The following is a 5,451-nucleotide window of genomic DNA, read 5'->3' on the forward strand; positions in this document are numbered from 1 at the left end:
ATTGTGATATACTTAATAAGCTAGAAAGCTTCACACTGTGTAGACATGAATTGCTGCAGTGTGGAAACTGGTAAGTGTTAGGACCAGTCTACTATGGGACACCTTGTAAGTGGTGACTGGCTTAGCAGAATATGATAATATTGTGTGACTAAGATCCCATTTCATTTAAAGGCTTTTTTTACTGGCAAAAAAAATAATAAAAAAAATTGCAGCATAAATATAAGTCAATATTATTGCGAGATGTTAATCCCAATTTTATTTGAACTATGTAAGTATATTTAGCAGATAGAAGTATATTTGTTTTTGCAGCTCAAATATAAGCCAATATTATTACGAGATGTTTATCCCAATCTTATTAGAAGCTATGTTAGTATATTTGGCAGACATAAGCATACAGGTATACAAATATGCCATGAAAGAGTGGACTTAAGTGGTTGGATGTGCACCAATACTTTTTGTTGTTTTGTAATTGTTTTGGTCACTTTGGTAGCACTCCCATGACATGTGTGTTAAGATTAAACAGTCCTTTTGTGGTGTGCTTAACCAAGAAAAACCTTTGTTGTATCTTTTGAATAGGGAGCTGACCAAATCCCTCCTCTTTGGTTAATGCATGCCACCCAGCCCAGGTAAGTTCCAGATAATGTAATTGTGATATACTTAATAAGCTAGAAAGCTTCACACTGTGTAGACATGAATTGCTGCAGTGTGGAAACTGGTTAGTGTTAGGACCAGTCTACTATGAGACACCTTGTAAGTGTTGACTGGCTTAGCAGAATATGATCATATTGTGTGACTAAGATCCCATTTCATTTAAAGGCATTTTTTACTGGCAAAAAAAAATAAAAAAAATTGCAGCATAAATATAAATCAATATTATTGCGAGATGTTAATCCCAATTTTATTTGAACTATGTAAGTATATTTAGCAGATAGAAGTATATTTGTTTTTGCAGCTCAAATATAATCCAATATTATTGCAAGATGTTTATCCCAATCTTATTAGAAGCTATGTTAGTATATTTGGCAGACATAAGCATATACAAATATGCCATGAAAGAGTGGACTTAAGTGGTTGGATGTGCACCAATACTTTTGTTGTTTTGTAATTGTTTTGGTCACTTTGGTAGCACTCCCACAATATGTGTGTTAAGATTAAAAAGTCCTTTTGTGGTGTGCTTAACCAAAAAAAACCTTTGTTGTATCTTTTCAATAGGGAGCTGACCAAATCCCTCCCCTTTGGTTAATGCATATCACCCAGCCCAGGTGAGTTCCAGATAATGTAATTGTGATATACTTAATAAGCTAGAAAGCTTCACACTGTGTAGACATGACTTGCTGCAGTGTGGAAACTGGTTAGTGTTAGGACCAGTCTACTATGGGACACCTTGTAAGTGGTGACTGGCTTAGCAGAATATGATCATATTGTGTGACTAAGATCCCATTTCATTTAAAGGCATTTTTTACTGGCAAAAAAAAAAAAAATATTATTGCGAGATGTTAATCCCAATTTTATTTCAACTATGTAAGTATATTTAGCAGATAGAAGTATATTTGTTTTTGCAGCTCAAATATAAGCCAATATTATTGCGAGATGTTTATCCCAATCTTATTAGAAGCTATGTAAGTATATTTGGCAGACAGAAGCATATACAAATATGCCATGAAAGAGTGGACTTAAGAGGTTGGATGTGCACCAATACTTTTTGTTGTTTTGTTTTTAGTATCCCTAATGGCCTGGGTCAATTCCTCTGCCGAGATAGGGGATTCAAGATACTTTGCGTTCTCAGTTGATAAAGATGGTAGGTTTAGACTCCTGAAGTAGGTGTTTGTTGCTTCCTGTAGGGGGGTTCGGGATTCACTGATCATGTATGTGTTAGATTGTCATCTATGTTGTATAATTTGGCATAGTACGTTCTGAAGGCGGAAGTGATCTGATCACTACTTTTAATTGTGGTATTATCTTTTGTTATAAGAGAGTGTATATGGCTACTTAACTGTTTTCTACGTAGACAGCGAACCAGTATTTTGAATGGTTTGTTGCCCCCTCGTAGTAATATTGTTTGAAGTAGAGGCCTCTAGTTATCAAGCAGTCAACCTCAAATACACTGGAATTCCGCAGCGTATTTGTGGCGAGGCTGATTCGCCTTAGTTATCAAAGGCTAGAGAGTCAAAAGTAGAATTTAGTGACGTAAGCTTCGATCCGCTGGACTCAGTCCGACACAGATCGATTCTTACGTCACTCCAGATGTTCCGAACACAAGTTCGGCACAATCTGACTACTTTTGCTAGTTATCAAAAAACTAGCAGGTACGCTCGGCACATTTCCGGCCCAGCGTACCTGGTTTTCAATCCGCCGCCCTGAAGGCGGCGGATCCCATAGGAATCAATAGGAGTCTGACCATAGCGAAAGCTCATGTTCGCTGCTGCCCGACATCCCATTGATTGCTATGGGAGCTGTCTACACCTAACACCTTAAAATGTGCCCCTAGTCTAAACACCCCTAATCTGTCCCCCCCTACACCGACGCAACTAAATAAATGTATTACCCCCTAAACCGCTGCTCCCAGAGCCCAGCGCCACTCTAATAAACTGATTAACCCCTAAACCGCCGCTCCCGGAACCCGCCTCCACTATAATAAATATGTTAACCCCTAAACCGCCGCTCCCGGATCCCGCCGCCACCTACATAATACCTATTAACCCCTATCCTGCCCCCCCTACACCGCCGCCACTATAATAAATTTATTAACCCCTATCCTGCCCCCCCTACACCGCCGCCACTATAATAAAATTATTAACCCCTAAACCTAAGTCTAACACTAACCCTAACACCCCCTAACTTAAATATTAATTAATTAAATAAATCTAAATAATATTTCTCTTATTAACTAAATTAATCCTATTTAAAACTAAATACTTTAAAATAAACCCTAATATAGCTACAATATAAATAATAATTATATTGTAACTATCTTAGGATTTATTTTTATTTTACAGGCAACTTTCAATTTATTTTAACTAGGTACAATAGCTATTAAATAGTTATTAACTATTTAATATTTACCTAGTTAAAATAAAGAGAAATTTACCTGTAAAATAAAAACTAACCTAAGTTACAATTACACCTAACACTACACTATACTTTAATAAATTATTCCTATTTAAAACTAAATACTTACCTGTAAAAAAATACCTAAGATAGCTACAATGTAATTAATAATTACATTGTAGCTATTTTAGGATTTATATTTATTTTACAGGTAACTTTGTATTTATTTTAGCTAGTTAGAATAGTTATTAAATAGTTATTAACTATTTAATAACTACCTAGCTAAAAGAAATACAAAATTACCTGTAAAATAAATCCTAACCTAAGTTACAATTAAACCTAACACTACACTATCATTAAATTAATTAAATAAATTACCTACAAATAACTACAATTAAATACAATTAAATAAACTAAGTACAAAAAATAAAAAAAGCTAAGTTACAAAAAATAAAAAAAATAAGTTACAAACATTTAAAAAATATTACAACAATTTTAAGCTACTTACACCTAATCTAAGCCTCCTAATAAAATAACAAAGCCCCCCGAAATAAAAAAAAATGCCCTACCCTATTCTAAATTAAAAAGTTAACAGCTCTATTACCTTACCAGCCCTTAAAAGGGCCTTTTGCGGGGCATGCCCCAAAGAAAACAGCTCTTTTGCCTGTAAAATAAAAATACAACCCCCCAACATTAAAACCCACCACCCACATACCCCTACTCCTACTCTAACCCAAACCCCCCTTAAATAAACCTAACACTACCCCCTGAAGATCATCCTACCTTTAGCCGTCTTCAGCCAGCTGACCACCGATGGAACAGAAGAGGAGATCCGCAGCGGCCGAAGTCTTCATCCAAGGGACGCTGAAGAAGTCTTCCATCCGATTGATGTCATCATCCAAGGGGCGCTGAAGAAGTCTTCCATCCGATTGAAGTCATCATCCAGGCGACGAATGATGGTTCCTTTAAGTGACGTCATCCAAGATGGCGTCCATCAAATTCCGATTGGCTGATAGGATTCTATCAGCCAATCGGAATTAAGGTAGGAAAAATCTGATTGGCTGATCTAATCAGCCAATCAGATTGAGCTTGGATTCTATTGGCTGTTCCGATCAGCCAATAGAATGCGAGCTCAATCTGATTGGCTGATTGGATCAGCCAATCGGATTGAACTTCAATCTGATTGGCTGATTAAATCAGCCAATCAGATTTTTCCTACCTTAATTCCGATTGACTGATAGAATCCTATCAGCCAATCGGAATTCGAGGGACGCCATCTTGGATGACGTCACTTCAAGGAACCGTCATTCGTTGTTAGAAGAGGATGACTCCGCGTCGGCTCGTCTGAAGATGGCTCCGCTCCGGATGGATGAAGATTGAAGATGCCGCCCCTTGGATGATGACTTTAATCGGATGGAAGATTTCTTCAGCGCCCCGTGGATGAAGACTTCGGCCACTGCGGATCTCCTCTTCTGTTCCATCGGTGGTCGGCTGGCTGAAGACGGCTAAAGGTAGGATGATCTTCAGGGGGGTAGTGTTAGGTTTATTTAAGGGGGGTTTGGGTTAGAGTAGGGGTATGTGGGTGGTGGGTTTTAATGTTGGGGGGGGTTGTATTTTTATTTTACAGGCAAAAGAGCTGTTTTTTTGGGGGGCATTCCCTGCAAAAGGCCCTTTTAAGGGCTGGTAAGGTAATAGAGCTGTTAACTTTTTAATGTAGAATAGGGTAGGGCATTTTTTTTATTTTGGGGGGCTTTGTTATTTTATTAGGGGGCTTAGATTAGGTGTAAGAAGCTTAAAATTGTTGTAATATTTTTGAAATGTTTGTAACTTACTTTTTTTTTGTAACTTAGCTTTTTTATTTTTTGTACTTTAGTTAGTTTATTTAATTGTATTTAATTGTAGTTATTTGTAGGTAATTTATTTAATTAATTTAATGATAGTGTAGTGTTAGATTTAATTGTAACTTAGGTTAGGATTTATTTTACAGGTAATTTTGTATTTTAGCTAGGTAGTTATTAAATAGTTAATAACTATTTAATAACTATTCTAACTAGCTAAAATAAATACAAAGCTACCTGTAAAATAAATATAAATCCTAAAATAGCTACAATGTAATTATTAATTACATTGTAGCTATCTTAGGGTTTATTTTACAGGTAAGTATTTAGTTTTAAATAGGAATAATTTACTTAATGATAGTGTAGTGTTAGGTGTAATTGTAACTTAGGTTAGTTTTTATTTTACAGGTAAATTTGTAATTATTTTAACTAGGTAGCTATTAAATAGTTATTAACTATTTAATAGCTATTTTACCTAGTTAAAATAAATTGAAAGTTGCCTGTAAAATAAAAATAAATCCTAAAATAACTACAATATAAGTATTATTTATATTGTAGCTATATT

Source organism: Bombina bombina, chromosome 5, assembly GCF_027579735.1.
Source record: "Bombina bombina isolate aBomBom1 chromosome 5, aBomBom1.pri, whole genome shotgun sequence".
Lineage (NCBI taxonomy): Eukaryota > Metazoa > Chordata > Amphibia > Anura > Bombinatoridae > Bombina > Bombina bombina.